Source organism: Kogia breviceps, chromosome 4 (assembly GCF_026419965.1).
Source record: "Kogia breviceps isolate mKogBre1 chromosome 4, mKogBre1 haplotype 1, whole genome shotgun sequence".
Classification (NCBI taxonomy): Eukaryota; Metazoa; Chordata; class Mammalia; order Artiodactyla; family Physeteridae; genus Kogia; species Kogia breviceps.
Genome location: NC_081313.1, coordinates 2620949 through 2644872, shown reverse-complemented (window position 1 = coordinate 2644872; position 23924 = coordinate 2620949).

Genomic DNA, 23924 nt, shown 5'->3' with positions numbered 1-23924 from the left:
TTTTTAAAAATCGAGACTCTAACATAAGGTACTTTAGGCAAACACTGGAGAATGGCCTTCCTCTTCCATGTTGGACCATGAATCTATGAAACGGAGAGACCGTCTTTGAGGACGAGCGTTTATGACACCAATGAACAGACCCCCACACACGCATCCCGTCGGATCCCCTCGCTCCTGGGGCCAGTGTGGGCGCCCTGGAATCGACCACCAGCTGTGGCATTTCTCACACCTGCTGGAACGTCTACAGCACCCCCTGCAGAAGGCACTGGGCTGCCTCCTGGTTGCCCGGCGCCGGCCCGCGGCCTCCCGAGGGCAGAGGCCACGCGCTCAGCCCCAGCCGCACAAGCGATGAGTAGCCGCTGAAGCGTTGGATGGGCAGGTGACGGATGGATTGGCCCAGTGGGGAGGCGAGTTAACACACGGGTGTCACGCCAAATGACCCTGACTCTGCTGGGTCCATTTCTGCAGCCAAGACATCGCCGTGGGGCTTGTTGAGAGGTGTGTGGACCAGCACTGGTCTTGGAGGGGAGGATGGAGAGCATTCCAAAACCGTCGCTTGGAGTTGGTAGGGAGGCTCCATCCCAAGGCACCTTCCAGAACCACAAAGACTTTCTGAGGACAGCTCTGAAATCAACTGCAGCCGTGGGCTCAGAAGCCAGCCTAGCGGCCTCAAAGAGGCAGCCCACAGGCTCCCACCAGTAACAGACCTGAGCTTCCGAGTGGCCCTGGAGAGCCTCGGGAGTTGGGGGCTGCGTTGAGGGCCTCCGGGGACCCTGACCGGGCACTGGCCCAGCCCAGAGGAGCTGCCCTGGCCCCTCAAGGGAGCTTTCCGCACCCTCCCCGGAGCCCCCTTCCTCCTTCCCTCTCCCTTCCCCAGGCCTGGGGCATCCACCGTGCTCGTGTCTGCAGGGCTCTCAGAGGTGACCGTACTGAGGAGAGCACAGGTTCTAACTGGATCCGCACCCACTTCTGCAGGGCAACCGACCGACGTGCTGGGTGTGAGAGGGGTGCCCTGGGCTCGGAGGGGAAGGAAAACCTACTCCCTAGGGGTGAAGTGTCCTTCGCCCCTGCAGGCGCCACCCCCGGTCCCCAGTCCTATCCGTGTGTTGTCTCCTGAACTGAACGGGGTGGGCACACAGATGAAATCCCAGCAAAGCACGAGTCTACCCACCGGCAAAGGAAACAAGTCGGGGGGCCTCTCCCTCGCCAGGGCTCCCGCGGGTCTGCTTCAACACGCAGGGAAGCTGGCGGTTCTCGCAACACCCCGGGAGAAGGGTCTTCGCCGCCTCTCCTGTGCTTTGGGAGGCCCCGGTGGCCCGGGTAACCGTGCTTGGCAAGGGATGAAGAAAGCGCCTTCTGTCTGCCCGCCCGGTTTGGGAGCAGGTGAGCACGCGGGGAGCACGGTCAACACGGCCCTGCCTCAGCACCAGGACCCCGAGTCCCCCCCTCTGGCTCTCCCAGGGCTGGCTGCACCGTCCAAGGTCTGCACTTCAGCCCCCGCTCGAGGTACCCTCCTCCTCCATCCTCTCTGCGTCTCCAAGAGAAATAGCCTCCGAAACGGGGACTTGACGGCAGGGTGCAGATTTCTGAATACTCTAGTCAAACGGTATGTTTCCTACTCGTTTCTTTAACCAAGTTGCTCTTTGTCATTTTTCCATCTGAATTAACTGTGGCTGCCAGACTAGGGAGAGGGATAAACCCTAGTAACATGGACGCTCTTCACTAAGTCCAGGCAGGGCTGGGGATGGTCCACCTGCTCACGTAAGTGGGGTCAGCAGGAGAGGCCGGCGCTCCCAGTCTAGGACCTCACCATCCACGATAATGTTCACTCTTCTCCACCATCTGCTTTGATTTTCATGGAACCTGGTGGCGTTGTGGCGCCCTGACCCCACTGACTGCTCTCCTCTACCACCACGTGGCCTGGACTCACGGCCCGAGGAGGCTGCCACTGCCCCAGACCCTCCTTGAAGGCCTCGGCCTGCAAGCACACGCTGGGATGCTGGGTGCGGAAGTAGGAGAAGGGGACCCCGGGGTGGGTCTGGGTTAAGAGGCTCCCCACCTCTTAACGGGAGCCCTCTGAACTCAGACCCACCTCGGGGGGAGAGCAGGACGCTGCCCCCAGACCACTGGACCAACCATTCTGTACCAGATGTTACCACTTAAAAGGAACCCTCCGAGGAGCAATTTGACTAAATCCCTCCATGACTGCATTCAGCCCCTCATCAAAGACTTTCCCTTGTCGCTGGTCCCTCGGCCAAGAAGAGACTCCCCAGGTCTACCCTCAACGGGGCTCAGAGTCTACACTCCACGAGGCTCAACCTCGGCTCTGTAACAGAAGCAGCAGGACCTAGGGAGGAAGGGGAGATACAAGGGGCAAAACCCGGACAGGAGGGGCCCCCGCCTCCCCAGCCCACTAGGGAAGGGCCAAGTGTTCGTTCGCTCACTTCCTTTTCCCTCTCTCCTGTTCACTTTTTTGGGTCCCACAAGCCCTGGGGCAGAGCTGCACCCGAGGGAACCCAGGGACAGGGGCGGGTGGGGGGCGGGGAGAAGCCTCTGTCCCTTGAGAGGCCACTGATATAGGTCCCCCTTCCTCCTCGGGCGCTGCCCTTGGTGCTGAGGGTGTGGAGCCTCCAGACCCGACCCCCGGAGGCAGAACCGCTGCTCTTTATTTTCTTCCTTCCTTTTGCCTCTTCCTCATCGGTCGTGGAAGATGGGGCTGAGGTTAGGAATGGCCTCTCCGAGGCATCCCTTCCTCCAGGGTCAGGGCCCTCGTTTTCCTCTCTAGATTCCTAGAGTACAGGGGTCCCCACCATCTGGACACAGCAGGGCAGGGCTCAGCCCTCCTGGATCTCCCTCCCTGCCCTAGACCCTGGCCACCCAGGCCAGGCTGTCAGGGTGTTCCCCAGGCAAGCTGGTGCAAGCAGAGTCCCCAGCCCCCCAGCCCCCTCCCAGCCTGACCCACACACCTCAGCTGGGAGGCGTCTAAAGTGCGGATTCCAGGGCCAACAGTCACATGAGAAGATGCTCAGCATCACTAATTATCAGAGAGATGCAGATCAAAGCCACAGTGAGGGGTCACCACACATGGGCCAGAATGGCCATCATCAAAAAGTCTACAAATAACAAATGCTGGAAAGGGTGTGGAGGAAAAGGGCGCCCCCCCCCCCACACTGTTGGTGGAAATGGAAACCCTTACAGCCACTATGGAGAGCAGTATGGAGGATTCTTGTAAGACTAAAACTAGAGTTACCATGCGATCCAGCAATCCCACTTCTGGGCATATATCCGGAAAAGAGGAAAACTAATTTGAAAAGATACATGCACCCCAATATTCACAGCAGCACTATTGACAACAACCAAGACATGGAAGCAACCTAAGTGTCCACTGACAGATGAATGGATAAAGAAGATGTGGCACATATACACAATAGAATATTACTCAGCCATAAAAAAGAATGAAATGTTGCCATTTGCAGCAACACGGATGAGCTTAGAGATGATCATGCTAAGTGAAGTAAGTCAGACAGAGAAAAACAAATGTCGTATGATATCACTTATATGTGAAATCTAAAATATTGATGCAAATTAACTGATTTACAGAAGAGAAATAGACTCAGAGACACAGAAAACAAACTTATGGTTAAAAAGGGGAAAGGGGGGGAGGGATAAATTAGGAGTTTGGGATTAATAGATACATCCTGCCATATATAAAATAAACAATAAGGACCTACTGTATAGCACAGGGAACTATATTCAATACCTTGTAATCACTTATAATGGAAAATAATCTTAAAAAGAATATATATGTGTGTACGTATATACACATATATGTGTATGTATACCTGAATCACTTTGCTGTATACCTGAAACATTGTAAATCAACTGTACTTCAGTAAAATAAAAATTGTTTTAATTTAAATAAATAAATAAATAAAGTGTGGATTCCCAGCCCAAATGGCACACCTACAGGTCAGAGTCTCTGTGGGAGGAGTCCCAGAATTCTGCACTTAAACAAGTTTCCAAGATAGTTCTTCTTTGGATCCAGTCTGAGAGCTGCTATCTTTCACAGTGGTACCCAGCGAGGAGGGTAGGAAAGGGGGCACCAGGAAAGGGAAGATCTTTGCCAAAAAATGATATGAATCAGTGACACATGAAACTCCACAATTAGAGCTTCATATCTTTGTCTATAGAGCAAACAACTCTGACAGGATCACCTTCCATTGTACCTCAGTGTGAATGATATCATCAGACTCATATGGCAGATGTAGACTGTCCTGGGGCTGGAGAGGCAGCTTGAAGCAGGGAGGGGAGTGAAGCAGAAAGAGGAGGCCCTCAGTCTGTAGGAAAAATCCACCCAGCACCCAAGGATGGCCTTGGGTGCCAGTCAAAGTCCTGAGGTCTTATGAGCAAAATGACTCAGCAAGTGGGCTTCTGACAAGTCCTCTCCATCCCCGTTGTGTCCTGTGTGTGCTCAGGTGACTGACCCACTCTTGCTGGCACCTTGCTGTTCCCACACAGTGGTAGTGATAATCTCTGCATTAGGGCATTCTGGAGTTGTGGTGAGGATGCCGTGAGAGGTCGCCATGCACCAGGATGCTAGGTGGGGACTTTCCCCTTGTCTGAGAACTTCCCCTAGGGCCCCCGAGATGCAGAGCACAGGGGGAAGGCATCCTCACATTCTAAAGAGGGCTCTCCAAGTGCAGTGGGTTGAATAGTAAGATAGTAAGATATTGATATGTTCAAGCCCCGACCCCCAGAAGCTGTAAGCGTGAATCATTTGGATAAAGTGTCTATGAAGAAGTAATTAAGTTGAAGATCTCCAAATGAGACCATCGTGCACTTAGGTTAGCCCTAAATCCAATGACAGGTGTCCTTATAAGAGTGGGTCAGAGGGAGACTTAAATGTCAGACACACAGGGGAAAGCCAAGTCAAGATGGAAGCAGAGATGGGAAGGAGATGGCGACAAGCCCAGGGATGCCCAGAGCCCCCGGGAGCTGGAAGAGGCAGGAAGGACCCTCCCCTGGAGCCTGGAGGGAGAAAGATCCCATGACACCTTGATTTTGGACTTCTCGCCTCCAGAGTTGAGAGCAGATAGGGCTGTTGTGTAAGTCACCAAGTCTGTGGTGCTTTGCCAGAGCCGCCCCGGGCGCCCACACAAGGGGGAGTCAGCAGCTCCTGACCTGCAGCCCCACCCACCGTCCAAGCCAGTAGGAGGAAGACTAGAGTCCATAAGCCCACGTGGCCACGACTGCCGTGCGTCCCACGGGAGCGTGAGGCTGTGCGTCTCTCCTTCACAGCTGTGTCCTCCTCTCTCTAACCACGCCTCAATTTTCTCTCGAAGACAGAAGAGGCAGGATAAAGGCCCCTCTGGCTCACTTTTTATGGCACCAAAACACAATGACACTAGTGAACGAATGATCAGGAAAGCCCGTGAGGTGGACCCACGAGAGAAACAGTAATGTTTATAAAATCAAAATTTGTAAAAATGTGTTTTATTTGCTCAAATTAAACAAAGGAGAATTGTAAACACATATACTGGAGGTTCAAGTGGTGATGAGTTGCGATTGTTAAAGTCGTTGGTGGGACAACTCCTGCCAAGAGGCGTTTTCAGAATCCAAATATCCACAGTGAGAGCTGACTGTAGGAAGCCAGGAGGTCTTAACTTGAGAATGTGGTTTCTCCCCATCGTAGCCCTTTTTTTTTTTTTTTTTTTTTTTTTTTTTTGCGGTACGCGGGCCTCTCATTGCTGTGGCCTCTCCCGTTGCGGAGCACAGGCTCCGGACGCGCAGGCGCAGCGGCCATGGCTCACGGGTCCAGCCGCTCCGCGGCATGTGGGATCCTCCCGGACCGGGGCACGAACCCGCGTCCCCTGCATCGGCAGGCGGACTCTCAACCACTGCGCCACCAGGGAAGCCCCATCGTAGCCCTTTTGAGATGACTACATGAGACCTCTGTGAACGTCTTTGTAATGAGCTTCCATTTTAATTGTAAGAAATCGGTAGGATGTGCAGCCAACCGATTATAATATAATTCTGTAAAATACAAATTAGACCAGGCTTCAGTGTCTTTGAAAGGTAGTGTCTTAAAGATGGTACGTACAGGTTAAAAGATACAGATTTGGAACACCAGGATTTACATGAAATTATCACACAGGCTTTGATGGAGTCCTGGACTGATTCACAAGAGCAAGTTTCATACGAAGCTGTCTCCTTCTCTTTGAAAGCACCTTGATCTCTGCTCAGTCATCTATTAATTATATTACAGATAAGGTAAATAAAAGTGTGGCAATATGGAGATCACAGCCTTCTTTTTTCTCGTGGAGACTAAAGGTATCTGCTCCTGTGAAGTCTGCGGGCAATGAGGGATGATCAAGGTGCTCTGCGACTGAGAGGATGTATTTATTTTGACACGTGATGGAAAGATCTGAGGTTCAATAGCTGAGAGCAGAACTGATGGGGCAGCACAGACAAGGCACAGGGGAAGGGGGTCCAGAGAGGATCTCGACTTCGGACCAGAGCTCACGGTAGGGGACATCTTGGTTTTAGAAATAGTGTTGTTACAAATGAACTTATTTACAAAATAGAAACTCACCCACAGACATAGAAAACAAACATGGTCACCAAAGGGGAAAGGAGGGGAGGGGTAAATCAGGAGGTTGAGATTAACACACACACGACTATATATAAAATAGATAAACAACAAGGACCTACTGTAGAGCACAGGGAACTCTACTCAATATCTTGTAATAACCTATAAGGGAAAAGAATCTGAAAAAGAATACATATATATATATATATATATATGTATGTATAACTGAATCACTTTGCTGCACACCAAAACTAATACGACATTGTAAATCAATCATACTTCAATTTAAAAAAATAGTGTTGTCGTTGCTGCTTATATTCAATAGATTTTATGTTTTTAGAGCCGTTTTAGGTTCACACTAGACTTGAGTGGCGTGCAGAGAATTCCCCTATACGCCTCCCCACCCAGGCACAGCCTCGCGGCCGTCAACACCCCGCCAGAGGGGTGCGTGTGTTACGATCCATGGGTCTATGTGGACAAGTCATTATCACCCAGAGTCCACACTTTACATTAGGTCTCTCATAATTACTTTAATTATACAAATAGTGTTACGTGTCCTACATAGAGACAGAGTGTTCTCCGGCGTCTGTGTGTGTACACGTTCCAGGAAAAAGTGACAGTCACCCCAGGGGCCTCATCACTCACAGCCACATGCTCAGTGGGTGCCCTACTGGGGTTTTTTCCATGGCCCAGGTGATGAGGATTACCTGTTCTAAAATGCTAGGGGAAAAAATACCTTCCCTGACCTACAGGGTAGAATTCTATGGTCTCCACAGTAACTCATCCGTGTGGTTAAGTCAAGTCAGATTTGCCCTTTGGTGAAATGGGTACAATCCAGGAAGAATCCCAGACAAACGAGATTTTTGGGACTTTCCATCCCCATCACCTGGTCTGGAGTCTGGGACATAACAGAATTTAAAAGTTAGTTGAATGCGTGGCTTCTATGTCAGGTTTCCTCTTTTTCTCCCGATTTTGTGTTCAGTCACCTGTACCTGTATTAAACCTTGGCGCTGGGGTTCATTGGCTTCTACTTCCCATGTTCCTGATTTTATTTACCTAATGCATTAACCTTTCGGTACATACCTTTACTGTAGGCATCTCGGACCAGGTTTAGAAATAGATGGGAAATAAGGAGATAAACCAGAGCGAATGTGTGCTTCAGATATTGACATAGGCTCAAGTTCATAGCCAGTTTTCAGCTGTGACTGATTGTTTTTTGATTGCTTCTGCTTTCAGAAAACCTTGCTCCTTACAGGCTCTGAAAGGCTCTGGGTGAACCAGCTCCTTGCACAAGGTGTGCCTGCGACTCCCGCACTGTCATTTGGCAAGCACCCGTCAGGCATCTGCACGTTCCACACGCTGCGGGTGTGGACTCACCCCGTGGACAGAGCCTCAGTCCCCCCAGAGAAAAGGGAGCGAGCTTTATCAGAAATACAACTCAGGGTTACTGTTTGCCAATGTTAAGGCACATTTTTTAGAGAAAACATTGAGTTATTTAGCTGAGAAAGAAATCATCATTTTTCGGACAGAGAGTTTTTCAACACTGTCTCAGAAACAGTCCAATTGAAGGTGGATGTCAGAACAAGAAAACTTAGGAAGGGTCCACAAAGCCCAGCCCTGCCCCAGAATGACATACCTGAGTGACAAAGGAGGGCCTTGAAGGTCAAGCCTTTAAGAGTCCAAAGGAGGCTCCTTATGACAATTATATCTCAATAAAATCAGAAAAAGGATAAAGGAGACTGGCCGACTTCCAAGCTACGCACACCAGGTTTTTGGTGAGACGTTGAGGAGATGCCGGGAGAAGCATACGGGGGTGATCCCTGGACGAGCCCTCCTCTAAGCCAACAGCCCATAAGTACCAATAAAGCCTCTGGAGTTTGGAGATGTCCATCTCCAGGGTAGCAGCAAGGAGCAGAGGAAGGGAGGCTTTAGTCTCTCAACTCTCCATCAACTTCCCCCCAAATCCCAAATAAAAATGAATAAAACAACATTCTTACCATGTAAACACAGCTTCAAGACACAACTCCAAGTCCTACTTCTAACCATAAGGCCTCTCTGGGCCCCAGCCTGGGAATTCCAGAATAATCCAAGATGGACCACCCACTTCCTCAAAAGAGCCTGAGAACCAGGAAATGTGAGAAAAGCTCCCATCATCCCCCTGGGTATCAAACACCATCATCCCAAAGGCGGTGGGCCTTATTCCCTCACTGGTCAAATAGTTGTCTACATTCAAAACTGTTCTGCAGCTCTAGCTTTCCATTTATTTATGTCTGGTTTATGCCAAGGCTGTAGTGGTAAGCTGTTACCGTTATCCATTTGTAGCTACAGAGAAGCCAATTTCATAAAAATTTGTTTAGCTAGCTAATTAATCCTGACCTTTTCATTAGACAAAGAAGCTACACAATTTCCGGTTGACCGCAGTGGACACAGCCCTTGAGCCTTTAGAGTCTTACCGCTGTCTGTTATCAATGAACAATGACATTTTGGATGGAAAAATCAATTTTTCCCTCTGCTCCTCTTAACCTCTTGAGCCGTCTTCTTCCCTTCTCTGGACTCAGATAACATGACTCACCATGAAAGCCGGACAGAAAGGGCCTTGGGCATGTCCACAGGAAACTCAAATCCACCTCCATCGGCAGAAAGGCCCATTTCCCCCGGCAAAGGCTGCTTTACCCAACGACCTAATCATACCTTTCAACTCTCCTTATTAATCCTTAAATTTCCCCAGGAAAAAAAAAAATTGAGTTGTTTCCGTTAATAATGCAAGACAGCGTGAGCGCCAGGCAGGCAGTTCTGGAGAAAAGGGTTATGACTCTATCAAACAGATGCCGAGCCTGTGCAGGGTGAGCTGGGGGTGGCCCGCCGCCCCTGAGTGGAGCCTGTACCGGCTGCAGGCACTTTCTCTGCTAGCCCTGAAATAAAAGGAGGCTGTGTGCTCAGCATAGGATCACGGAAGGCTCTGCAGCCCACAGCCTGGGATCCCTGGTGGACCCAGTGGTGCTGTGCTCAGATGCCCCATGAGGAGAGGACGTCTCCCTGGTTACTGAGTCCTGCAGACAGCCTTGGGCCCCGCCTCTCGGGGAAGCGCCTGGCTGGAGAGCATGTCACCCAGGTCACACCCCTTCTGGGGATCCCAGAGCTGGGTGAGCGAGGGGGCAAAGCCGAGACCCCTCGCCACACGCCTGCGAGCATCCTTCCGAGCTCCCGGAAGCTGGCCGCCCCTTCCCCTCCCCAGATGTTCCTCGGTAGAGCACTTCCCGCACCTCCGTCTCCATGTCAGCGTCCACTCCCCGGCACCCTGACCTGCGGCGGGTTCAACACCGAATCCCACCGTCTCTAAACTGACCACCTGCGCAAGTCACTTAATTTGCCTTCACGCAGCTTCCTCATCCTCGTCTGTGGAGCGGGAATAAGAATGGCACCTACTGCGTATGGCGGTTGTGATGACTCAGGTCAGGTGATTGTAACGCTTCCTGCTAGTCGGGAGCCGAACTGTTCAAATATATCAGTTACTAATTACTGTACACAAGACTGAGGTGATGGCTTGAACAAGCTATTGCTATAAACGGTTGGCTTTTCTCCCACTTATGAGATCAATACTTTATGCTCTGTCTCGTAAACCAGGGTGAAAAATGTGTGGGTGTATGTGTGTGTGTCTGTTGTTTTGTTTTATTTACTTTTTGGCAAGTGGAGCCATTGGGAGCTCATGAAGGTGGGAATAAGGTGATATGACTGACTTTTTTTTTTTTTTTCGGTACGCGGGCCTCTCACTGTTGCGGCCTCTCCCGTTGCGGAGCACAGGCTCCGGACGCGCAGGCTCAGCGGCCACGGCTCACGGGCCCAGCCGCTCTGCGGCACGTGGGATCCTCCCGGACCGGGGCACGAACCCGTGTCCCCCGCATCGGCAGGCGGACTCCCAACCACTGCGCCACCAGGGAAGCCCACATTTTTAAAAGCCCTCCCTAGCGGCCTTTAACATCCAGTAGCCAGACAGGAGGTCAGATGCCTTTTCCAGTGATCCAGGTGAGAATCGATGGTGGATAGGACCAGGGTAAGCAAAGGGCCAGAAGTGGGTGAGCAAAGGGCCAAAAGTGGGATCCGGGAAAGAGGTTGGAATTAGGGCCAGCAGGACATGCTGACAGACAGGTGACGGGGTGAAGAAAAGAGAGCCCCGTGGGTTTTAACTGAGCACCTGGGAAGTGGTGTCCTGTTCATTACAAAGCGGAGACAGGGTGTGGGGCATTTTGAGACAGAGGCAATCAGTGATCCCCGTTGGACGCTCCGGGTTTGGAACGCCCACTATAGCCACCCCACACGGAGCCCTGCAGAGGGCAACGGGCAGGTATGTGGAGGCCAGGCTACAGGGCAGATACCTGGAGTCATCTGCACACTGACGCAACTTATAGTCGTCAAGTGGACGAGGTCACCTGGGGAAGTGTAATGAGACCGGAAGATGATCCAAGAATTGTGCCGGAATCCGCAGTCAGCAGGAGCCGGCGGAAACAACTGGAAAGAGATGGCCAACAGGAAAGTAAGCACTTCCAGAGCCAAAGGGGATAGTGCTTTCCAGCTACCGGCACTCGGGGGGTCGTCTGGGCCCACGTGCGGAGAGACTGAAGAAAGGGGCAAAGAAAGGGACCACCAGCGGTTGGATTTTCAAAACCGGAGGATGCGGTGAGCTGGGAGGGAGCAGGCGAGGAGGAGAGGGAGGGACGCAGCCGCATTCTGGGGGACTCGGGACAGAGGATGGAGGCGGCAAAGTAAACACTGGGTGACATCGTTTTTTGGAAGACGTTTCGAATGTAGACACAGTCGATCAAGACAATGAGGTATTTATTATTTATTGTAGTTTCAGGAGGGAGACATCAGAACAGAACGCATCTTCATGCAGATGAAAATCATCCAGGAGAGAGAAAACACAAATAAACCTGATAACACAGAAAAGAAAAGCCGCTGGTGGAAAAGCCAAGTCTTTAGATAGAAGGCAGTGCAGGAGCCCCAGCGGGGAGGCAGCATCCACCCGTCCTTTGCCCAAGGACGCTTCCTCCTCCTCCCAGGAAAGGAAGGGTCCCTGGGAACCGACTGGAGGCCCCAGGCTTGGGTTGGGAGGCTGAAGGGGTTCTTGTCTGACTCAGGGGGTTGGCGGGGATGACGGGTGTTGAGGCTTCAGGAGAGAGGAGGGTGAAGTGGCCGCGTCAATGGAGCGTGAATCCGTGAGGAATACGCACGGGCTGTGCTTCTACACATCATCAGTGGCTCACGGTGGCCACCCCGGGCCTTGGGGGTCCCACCCAGCAGCCACAACCCCAAGGGCGTCCTTTCTTGCCCCCCCCACGTCTCTGGTAGGGTGGCTAGATTTCCAGTGTAAGTAGGATCATAATAGATCTGAACTCTTGCCGAGTGTCCCAAAGATGTCTAATCCCACCAGCCTTGTGGGATCCGGCAGACGAAGGGAACGGAGGGCAGACACTGGGTCTCACGCCCTCCTCCTGTCCCACCTGCCCCCACCAACGACACTCACCCCCTACAGGTACACAGAGCCCTCTGGACGCTCCCAGGAGCTCAAGAACAAGATGCTGGCCTTGTGGTCTCTATGACAACCTCCCCACAACTCGGGTCCAGTCTGGGCCAGCTTGGACCTACCTATCCTGGGCCTTGCTTATCAAAAATCCAGACGTCAGGAGAGAGCATCTGTCTTCCTTGAAGGGTGACGTCACAGGCTTGGGATCCCTGGAAATTTCAAGGCTTCCTGTGACTTTGAGGGGACGTCTCCTCTCCTTCCACCCAAGCTGGAGGCCGAGCACACAGATGGAGGCCCCCGTTGCTAGGGGACTGTACCAGGGAGAGTGAATGTCTCTAGCATCTCAGCTTATCTTCTGGTTGAACATCTCCCTGTAGCAGAAAACAGGCTAATTGGTGTGGTCACCGAGGCTTTTCTCTAGCCTCATTTTACATGTTGGAAGGTAAAGGCATCGGTGTTTGCCAGGATGCAGATCATGGCAAAAACTGAGTTGGCTGAAACCAGCATCTAAAACTAGAAGAGGATGGAAAATAGTGCATTGCACAGGCTGTGGTAAGTGTAGTTTCATGAAGCCTCTTTGAGTCATAAATGTGAGTGTGAGCATACACGTCCATGTGCACTGCATGCATTTTTATTTCTGTGCCACGGGTTAGTCTGTGCTTTGTACTCGTAAAAAAGAAAAGCAAGTTCAACTCCACGGTACTAAATGATATCCATGGTCCTGTCCTATCTAAGACATCACAGAGGGGGTGAGTGATCACCCCAGGCTTCCTGGCTTAGTGCAGACAAAAGCCACAACACCACCTGGGCTCCAGAACCCCATGGCAGTGCACTTTCTACCTTTCAGCCCATTTTTTGTTGTTATTGTTGAGTGTAAAATAGTCACATGTGCCAATAATTAGAAGAATCACACAGAGGGTCCAGAATGAATGCGATGCTGGAGAAGTAAAAAAAGATGCATTTTTGAAAAGGAAATTATAAGTAACTTCTCATCAAACATGATGTCCTAAAGTAGCCAGTGGTGGTGTGTCTTTTGCCCTGTGGAGTTACTGCCCGGGCCAGGACCATCTGTCATGTCTGTGGAGCCGCCATGATGGTTAGACATTAATGGGATGCCTGGTGCTTGTGCCTAAAGGGATCAGGGACCCGTTGTATAAATAAAGGGCGGGAAGACTTCCCCCAAGCTGCCTGGCAATTCTGTGCCTCTTAGCCTTTTACTAAAGCTCTTTTAAAAAATGCATTTCATAGCCAAAACATTAATTTTTGAAATTTTAATTTTAGGAACTGAGGAACGCCATTGGGGGCTTTTATCTGAGACATAAGCCCGCTGACACATTTCGGGTTTGGGGACAGTCAAGACCAGCCATTTTCAGTGGGAGGATTCCACTACAGGTGGACAGTGGTCCGTCTACAAGACATGCCTTCAGTGGGGTCCATAGATGTTGGCCCCTCAGGATGCACATCTTCAGGTCTAAGTATGTTTATAGGAGGTGGGTTTTCACCTCCAAGTAGCACTTGAAATATGAAGCTCTTTATTCTGACTTTCCCAGAATCTCATGGGAGGCGCTACCTGTCCTTGGCGCACCCTCACGTGACCTACACGTGGTCCCCATGTGTTCCTTCTGCACCTGCGTTCATGGACCGGGACACTCACTGCAGAACTCAGGGCTGATTTTAAAGGGCATTCTGGGTACAAGCCCAGAATGTCTCACAAAGACATAGTTTAATTAATTTTATAACTTGAAGTGGAAAGTATTCAAAAATATTTGCATTATTACATTTTTTCATTACAAAACTTTTCTCACTAAAAAAAGTCAGAAATTCATATTAGTGTAAAAAAGAAACATAAGTCAACAGTATCTTTCCATTTAATAAGGAAGGCACGATTAACATTTTTGTGGACTCTTCTCCAGGATCTTTTTTAGTGTATATGTAGATAAGTACAGAAATATGGCTACATTTATATTTTTCCAGGATTGGGGTGAAATCAGGCAGTATCCTTCTTTTGTCACTTAGCATAAAGATATAAAATATTCATATCCTTAAATTTTTTTGAAATTTGCTTTTTAATTTTTTTATTGAAATATATTTAATTTACAATGTTGTGTTAGTTTCAAGTGTACGGCAAAATGCTTTAGTTGTACATATATATATTCTTTTTCAAATTCTTTTCCCTTATAGGTTATTACAAGATATTGAGTATAGTTCCCTACTGTATAGTAGGTTCTTGTTGTATACCTATTTTATACATAGTAGTGTATATATGTTAATCCCAGTCTCCTAAATTTATCCCTCCCTCCCCCCTCTTTCCCCTCTGGTAATCATAAGATTGTTTTCTATGTCTGTGAGTTTATTTTTGTTTTGTAAATAAATTCATTTGTATCATGTTATAGGTGAAACATGCTTCTTAAGGCTTGTATATTGTGTGTATATTTTTCCATGCGGTGGTTAATTAATCTTCTCCTTTGAGACATTTAATTTGATTCCAGGTTTCGCTCTCATGAATAACGTGGTGAACAGAGATCTTTCCCTGAAACTCTGAAGCATGTCCTTACACCCTTCTTGTCTCCCCTTATACTTCCATATACTCTTCTTCCTATGCTTCTTACTCTTACGTCCTTTTTCTTCTTTAACGTAAACGGATAAATGCCCCTGGATCACTCTAGGGTTGAAAGTCGAACTTAGTGTTCTTGCCTTGGGGGAAAGGCCGTTCTGCAGGCCCCAGAGCAGAGCCAACGGGCAGAGCCCGAGGTCCGGAGGGGAGGGCAAAGACAGACACCTTGAGGAACGCTTGGAGGCCAGTGGCCTGCCACGCATTTAGACATGTCAGTCATTTTGGAGACAACAGAACTTGTTCTTCAGACCCCAGCTGCTCTTCCAGGTCTTAACAGTGATTAAGTCAGGGGTTCATTGCACAGAATCTGTCCCTGTGATGCCCGTGACCCGGATATCAGGGTCGGGGTGGAGGTTCAGCGCTTCCTCTCTCTTAAAGACAGTAGAGCATTTCTGCTCCATCCTATTAAGTCCATGGTTATGGCTGCCGATCTATCGTATTAGGCATTTATAAGTTAGTCATTAAGACATTGATAGTTAGGCTTATAAAACAACCCTCCAAATTAAGCAATTTTTAACGGCAATGCAAAAAGCAAAAATGGGGTCTCTTTCCCCAGGAGCACGTCATTTGGGCCAACATGAAAAAAGCCCCAGAAGGCAGCGTGTGTCTGTCTGTCCAGCCTGGAAGATTGGTAACCAATGCGGGCTCGGCCCGTGGGCTGTTCACAGACAGGTCGTGAAGACCTCCTTTCACGTGAGTTCATCCCGTGGCTGGTTCCACGACGGACAACGCTCTTCCAACTCGGAAGTGCTGGGGTGCCCCCCAGAGCCGTGTTCCCACGGCTCACGCCCCTCAACGATGGATGCCAGGTTGCTCCTGTGAGTGGGGTCATCTCCAGGCCCCCTGGAAGTTTGCGTTTCCATGACAGAGGACGCCAGGAATCAGTGCCCGATTTCAAGCAAATGGGCTCCTGCTGAGCTCACCAAAGTGCACGGGGCTCAGGCTGCCGGCTGGGGGTGCCAGACACCCCTCAGCCAGTCCAGGTAAACACACCCCCCATACCAGTCCCCTTAAGGATGAGCTTTCTGGCTTTCTGACTGTCTAGGCTTTTCTTTGTTGGTCCTTGCTTCCTTCTACGATGGGTTGCTTGGGGTGGACGGATGTAGACGTCTTTTGTACCTTCCTGTGATTGCAAGGCAGCTGTTTTCATTTTGTGAGACCGGGGCAGCTCCCAGGTTCTCAGCCCAGCTATGGGATCAGCTTGTCTTCCTGTTTGCTCTAGGCCGTGGTGACCAGAGCACCTCCCCATGGGCTTCCGGAGGAGGGACAGGGGCTGATCTGCCTCTGCCGTTGTAGGATTGAAGAGGGTTTTGTGCAAGACTCTGGCCTTGGTGATAACAGACCAAGGTGTCCGGCAGGGGCCTGGCCTGATCACTCGCTCTCAGCACAGCGGCCGCCCCGACTCTGGTTGTTGTGCTGTCTTCCTGTGCACCAACGTCTGCAACTGGAGAGACACGGGCTCAGCCTCTGCCTGGCAAGGCTTCCGCCTCTGCTCCCCAAGTTGTCTTGTGCACACTCACCCCCCTTCCCCGACTGTCTTCTTCCCACAGTTTCCCCCAAGAGACATAAAAAGCCAATTCAGTCTTTAACAATACTAGAGCTGGTTCTAATTCACGTTAAGAGGAATGAGGCTGCCCACGTCTTCCCAGGAATGGAGGTGGGGGGCCGGGAAGAGCTTGCCCTCCACAGAGGGGCCGGGAGGAGCCCTGGGATGTGCGCACACTGCGGGCATGGAGGGTGTGCCCTTGAGCAGAAGACTACGTCTCTTAGAGGTGATGATAAGATTTCTGTTCCTTTTTCAACTCTAACATCTGGGAGTCACTGAATATTCAGGTATCACACTCGTTTCCTTAAGATCAGCATCTTCCTCTTTCAAACTCAACAGCAGTGGAGCCCATCTCAGCGACTTCCACAGAACCACAAAGCCCCACCATTAACCCTTTCACACATCCAAACAGTAGATCTGTTGAGGTAGAAAGAGCAGGAAGAGAGTGCTGGCTCCCAGCAGGTGAGGTGAGGTCCGGGTGTTTCTGGAACTAAGGTCGCAGCTCGAGTCTGCAGAAGGTCTTGTATCCGGAAGCATCCTGATGAGATTGACATTTGGTTCCCTGCGAGCTAAACATCTTATTGGAGATGATCCCAAGGATGAAGTCCAAATGCCACCTCCCTCTTGCCACTCTGGGCTGAAGCCCAACTCAGATGCCTGATGGGACTGTGCTGCCCATGGAAAGGGCACAAGGAGAGGGCACCTTCCTTCCATCTTGTCACACCTCAAAATGCCCTCTGGCTGTCACCAAGTGGTCCTCAGAGCTGAGAGGACAGCAGCCTAGGAGATGTGAGTTTGATTTAACGTGCAACTTTTATTCTCCAATAAGGATGTTTGGGAACTCGGCAGTGAACTGCTATGTCGGATACAGACCATGACAAAGCAAGGAGACTGAGGAGACATCCAACCTGGCCCCCCGCAGAGCCCCTGGCGATGGCCTCCGTCTGCAGCCGAGACGGGTGTGGACCAAGCTTTCAGAGTTAAGGGTCTTCGGGCAAACGAGCCCACGGGGCACAGACCAGAGCACAGCAAGATGCATCAGGACGTCCTGCTTTGTGGTTCAAAGTTATTTGCCACCGACAAGAGCCGAAGCTGGAGTCAGGGAGCCTTAGTCATCCAAAACTTGGGTCCTTGAGGTCCTCCTGTGACAGTTAGAAGGCTGGTCACTGACATGCCCTTCCTTGTAATATCACATTTTTCTTCCCAAGATTACGTGCTCTTAGACATCACCCTTATGGTCAAAGACATGTCACCGTGACAGAACCACTGGCCTGCCCCAAATAAGATTACTGAAGCATCATTATGTGACTGACACAGCACTGTCATTTATGGGAAGGATCGATTATCTACCTGAATTGAGGAATGGCTAAATTTCTATTTGCTATGGTGTATTATTAAAAAAAAAATACTCATAAAACTTCAATATTCAGTTCATATTTTGTTATGAGGACACACATCTTGGACACATCACAAAGGATGAGAAAGAAAGAAATAGTTGTACTTATTTTGTAGTGACCTGAATTTAGCATCAGATGTAAAAATCATGACATGAAATTTTGGTAGAGAGATAAAAGTCGGACCACATGCCGAATGGTATTAGTGGCAGATGTGATCTTCAGAGGGGTGATGGCATTTCCTCTGAATGGGGAGATGTGCTCCTCTGACTTGGATGTCAGCATGATTAACAATGAAAGTATGCTTTGTTCCCCTGCCTTCACATGGTCTCAATATTGGCGGTTATCATTTACTTGTATTTTTAAAATCAAACATTAGCCTGCCCCACGTACAGATGCTGCCTCAGTGCTGTTGAGAGCTCGACCATACAGACAGCCGTTCATAACTCTCCAGATCCATGTGCTAAAAATAAGTGCCCTGGGGTATATGCTTTTCCTTTGACTTAACCCAATTATGTACATATACTTACATACATTCCTATGTATACATAAATAACTGATGTTCTCTGCTGGGCCCTCTGGTTTTCAGGCCTGGGACGATTTTTCTTAGCGCCAACAGCCCCTGCACATAGCTGTCTGCCCCCAGACACCCATTAATTGATCGCAAACACAACTTTATTGCAAAATGACTGCAGCTTTATTAAGCAACTGGATTTACAGGCAATAACATAATCAATATAACATTAATATAGCACATAATTAAATAAGATTTCCACAAGGTCCTGCCTGTGTCCCGAAATATACAGAGGTTAATTGTTTTCACCGATGGCATTAACCGGAGGCATCTGAAACCACACTTGGAAGAACAGAGTACCCAGTTATGCTTATTTTTGAAGCATTTCATCTGCTACAAAGAGGGAACAATCCCAAAACGCACAGGAATGCTGTATCTCCGTGAATTCCCGCAAGACCCCCTCCCAGGCCCTGGGGAACCGTGCTCTCTCTCACCGGTTAATGCTCTCTTGATGGACTAAGACGAGAAAGGCAAGTAACAAATTGCATTTAATGTGTGTTTTCCTGTCCCCAGAGCAGAAACAAGGCCACAACCACCACGGGCTCTTGGAAAGTTACCATAGAATGTGCTACATCTGCTGAAAACGGCAGGACTCAGTCCTCCTGGAAGGAAATCAGCCAGCACGGTTCCCAGAACCCTGTGCTGGTATATAAAACGCAGGGACACCCCCCGCATTCTTCTGCCACGGGCCCAGAAAGCCAAATACTAGGGGGAGGACGTCATGAAGTGGGTGCACTCTGTATGCACGGCCTGCGGACCTTTCTAAGGATAAACGCCGCGATGAGGAAACGTCCTCCGGAAGGAGGTCCTTAACTCACCAACGGCGCGCTCCTCTCCGCGAGCTCAACCCCCCGGCCCCCGGTCACCAGCGGGGGCCGCCTGCCTCAGGGTCTCCTTTCTGTACCTTGGAATTGGCTGCTGGAACATTCCAATCCCCTTCCTGGCCGACGACCCCCCCCCACCACCACCGAAATTAAGCGTCATTTAAGTGACGTGGCTGAATTCGCAGTAGCTCTTGAACATCCTTCTTAGGCCGTTCGGCACATGGTACAACTCGATGTGATGCGGGGCGTAGAGGCATCAGTGCCGGGGTCCACTCCTCACGGGGAGGGCTCGCTCTGCAGGGAGGCCCCCTCCCCTGAGAAGGTCTGGGTCCAGAGGAAAAGCGAGGCCGCTGAAGGCCAGGCACAGGCTTCCCTTGCAGGAGGGAGTGCATGGGACACGTGTAGACCGGAAACCTGGGATCGATCCAGAAGCAAAGTCATCGCTCTCAGCTGGTGAATTTCAGCAGGTCCGGGTAACTTCTCCCTGAGTGAGAACCTCCCAGGGTCCCGCTACTTTAGGGGAGTGGAGCCACTCCCATGCAAAGAGCAACGAGACCGCGTTGCCCGGATCCGGCCCCTGGTGATGGTTGTAACAGCAGCCTCGAGGCCGGGCCGGGAGGCGGGGCGGTGAGGCCGGGAGCCCAGACAAGCAGCCGCGCCCGCACCCTCCCAGCTGCAGCGAGCACCTCCGGCCTGGCTATCCCACAGTTCGGAGGAGACAAAGGCCGACCTAGAAAGGAGGAGGAGGAGCCCATCCGTTTGGGGCAGAAGCTGAACCTGGGGTGAGCGTGCGAAGCCCTGCGGCCAGAAGGCAGCAGCCTGCACCCCGGTCCCCACGCGCCCTGTTCTCTGCCTCTGCGTTACCTCCTGCTTCCTCCCTTCCCAGCTTCCTCCAGGACAAGGCTCAGGGTGGGCTCACGCTGGCCACCGTGGTCCCCTCGCTGGAACCTCCTTCCTTCTCTCCATGCACTTGTGAGTCCTTAGAAAGTTCACTTCACCTTGTGGGACCCATGCTTCTAGCTGTAAATGGAGGCTTTTTGTGGCTGATAGAGTCCACAAGTCTATGAATATGAGACAAAGCAAAAGCTGGGCATGTGAAACGCTCTCCAGGTAAACGCAGCTCCGCCCCAGATGATCGAGGTCAAGGAAGAGTTTCTGGGTTTCAGTGACTGCGTGTTGGCAAGGCTGACCCTTCTCTCCTAATCTGCACCTTGCCCGTGCCACCCCTCCACACGTGCACACGCACACACACACACACACACACACACACACGCACAGGCACACGCACACACACACGACATGCACACTTCCTTTCCTGAACTATAAACACCTAAAACTGAGGTACAGTTTAGAAAGGTTGCTGAATCCCTCACATCACAGACTGTACGTTACAGTCACGGCGGGTGGGTGACAATCTCCAGGGTGGGCTGCGCCATCACCTCCCCCTCCTGGAAACGGAGGGACTCATGCCCCCGGCCTCTCTGCACCCCTCTGGCCCCACCACGCCTTGCAACCAGGCGGCGGCCCTTCAGGGGTGCCCTTCCCGATGTGTAAGAGCCCCCGGAAGTTTGGGGAGACAAAGAGACGGAGAGCGGGGAGCGTGGAGGAGGAGGAGGACAGCATTTCTGCTCTCGGAGGGAGGCAGCCAGGAGACCCAGGAGGACGGATGGCACCCAAATTCTTTAGAACCACGGACACCCTGGTTTAAGCAGAACACAAATGGCTGTCTTCATGGAAAACCAGTGTATGCTTCCCATCGTCAGAGTGTGGGAAATGACATGCCAGCTTGTCTTATTTGGGCATAAAAAGACATTAAGAAAAAATAGCATCGCCTCCCGATGACAGAAAAATGACAACCAGATTCTAAAATACATTGGCTTTGGGATGGAGCAGCTACATCCCCAGGGGTGAGAGGAGGACCTGGGGGGTGACAGAGGTCCACGATGGAACGGGGGAGTTCTACGAGACGGCAGCACACCTCATGCGACAATTTCCAAAAGCAGGGCTCTCACAGCCCTAAAACCTCAGAGAGGCAGCCGCACAGTTGGCGGGTGGTAGGGAGGCCGGGAAGGAGCCTGGAAGCTTCTCCTGTTCCAGACTGTTCCCACAGGCCAGGCGTGGCAAGAACCCTGGGGCTTCTGGGGCTGTTCCTCACCCCAGTCCCCGGGCCCCTGAAATTAAGCAAAGAGCAACTCCCCCCTCACTGCCTTGTTGGGGGATTAAATCTGTTACCACGCGTAAACTACAAACAGCGCCAGCAGCCAGCAATTGTTCACTAAATGTCAGGAATTACGATTATCCTAATTCAGGCCCAAGGTGACAATGTCTCCGTGAGTTCTCATTTCCAACCCACCACGTTCTCTCACTCTGCCTACGTACGTATGAGCATGTGGTTCGTACACAGACGGGAGGGCACCCTGAAGCCAGCAAGCAGCTCCTCCAGGCTGCGTGATAGGGAGAGAGGTTCTAACTACCCCTAACATGCGTTGCTTTGACCATCGCATGTGGCCGCAGCACCTACTCCTTGCTCACCAAAATGAAAGTTGCATCGACAAAATGCCATCCACCAGTGGACTGTCCAGAGAGCATCTTCCTGTACCTGAACCGTGGAGGACGGTCACCCCTCAGGGGTCAGCAGTGACAGCAAGCTGCCCCGATGTTTCCTCACTTCTCCTCGCAAGACAACATGTTCCTAATGTGGGAAAGGCATTGTTTTGAGTCAGCTACTCCCTGAGACATAGGAGCTGAAGACCTGAAGTGACCTGTAGAGTAAGGGGCAAGGGTGGTCGTGTAACTCTGGGAAGACAGACCCTTCTGCCGTCAGAGGGAAGAGACACTGCAGGATGGTTTCTAAAGCCCCAGAGGGATGCCTGCACATCAAAAGCTATTCAAAATGAGCAGTTGACTCTGATCATTGTAAATAGATCAGAAACATGTGTATTGAATCCATCCCCTTAAAATTATGGCTGGGTGTTCCCAAACGCACAGCATTTGAACACCTCAAACTTTCTAAAAATATTTGGGGTTCAAAGTAAGCTGTCTAAGGAAAACCAAAGCCACATGTTTCTGATTCATATATACTTAGCTTATCAAAATGATGTTTGTTTTTTAACAGATATTTGATGTCTGGGGAAGTTTGGGGTCTTTCTTATGCTTTAAATATTTTTTTTTTCCTTCTTAGAAATGGGAAGAAGTCATTGCCAAGAGAAAATAACTTTACTCCTTAAAGATGAGGCTGGTTTCAAACTTGGCTAAGAAATTCTTTCCTCTCTTTATTTTTAAGTGCGGGCAAAGAGGGGAGAGAAAACAAGGAGGCAAGTGGGTGCTGGGGATTTAAGGCTCTTTCCCGGGAAGGGGTCCTGCGCTTGGCTTCCTGGCCCTGAAGGTGGAGGCCAGCTGTGGGCAGTACCCAGCTCTCCCATGGAGCTCAGATGGCACCGCCCACCGTGGTTCATCCCTCCTGGAACCAGAGGGGCTTCCAACAACAGCTTATCCTTAGGCTGGTTGTTCATCGGAGGAGAAGTTCTCACGCCTACATCCTTTCTGCTACGTCCGGAGCAAGTGTCATCCACTTTTTGACTCTCAACTGCGTGAGGAGTAAAAAGAGAAAACACCGTGCCCACGTATAGGTTAATGACATGCATGGAGAATCGGCGACCCTGGAATGGAGGGGAGATCCTCGGGATGAAGGGTCTGGAGATGCTGCTGCCATTGCATGACGAATATGGGACCCGCCATGCACTTAAGTTCCCGCCATTAAAGGGGGATGGGCAACATTGCGTCATTTCCTTGTTTACCGTGGGGAGTTGATAAATGGCCCTGCCGGCCACAGATGCAGCAGGACGTCAGGGAAGATCTGCTGTCCCCGTGCAGCTGGGCACAGACACAGACCGGTGCTTGTAGTGACTGGTGCGGTCCCCCAGGGCCTGTGCAGAGGCAGAGCTTGCACCGCACGATGGCCTGGGGGTCCCAGCCCTCCAGAGAGCATGGGCGACTCTCACCGCCAAGGATGAATTTGTTCAGTTCTGCAGTGCTTAGAACCTTCCAGTCCCACACTCAGCTCAAGGGTTAATGAACCAGGAAGGGTGACACTCAAGCCCCTTCTCAGCTGATTCCTTAACAGGAAGGAATTCAATGCATCCTGGGATCCAAGGGGTGTTTCTCCAAGTGTGGGCTCCACCCGGGCTTCAGAATGACCCTGATTTCAAATGCAGAAGACCCGGCCCCCCACGCCTGCTGAAATGGGAATGGGGAAAGGGCTGCTGGGGAACATGCATTTTGAGCACGTTTCCCTAAGGGTCCTGCTGCGCTGTTCTCCGTGGGAAGGAGGTGAGAGGTGTCTGGGAAAGAGGATGGAGGAGGGAAGGTTACCCGGCAGGAGACACGCAGTTCTGGATCTTCATCTCTCCTTATTTGTCTCTCAACCTCTCTCTGTCTCTGCCTGCCTGTCTGTCTCTCTCACACACACCCCACCCTGGGCACCTCCTCTTGATCCCGCTGCTGCTGGGGCTTTATCTGGAAACCAGGAGGTGATGCCCCCCAGGCCTCGCCCCCTGTGTTCTCACGGAGAACAAGCAAGGGGTCCACGTGCCTCTCCTTCAGGGAGCCCACACCTACCTGTAAGCATTTGCTGCTGATGAGACCATTGCAATCAGCGGAATGTGGAATTCCAAGAGTGACCACTAGAATCCTCCCACGGACAGGACCCTGCAAACCCGAGCTGAGAGGTTCTAGTGGTCACGTTTCTCGCTGCCTTTGCAGAAGCACCTGCTGCATCCACAGGAGCCCAGATCAGAGCAATCTATTCTTCTGTATATGAAACGTATTTATTTTCCTGCCCGATTCTCAATGTCTCATGATCT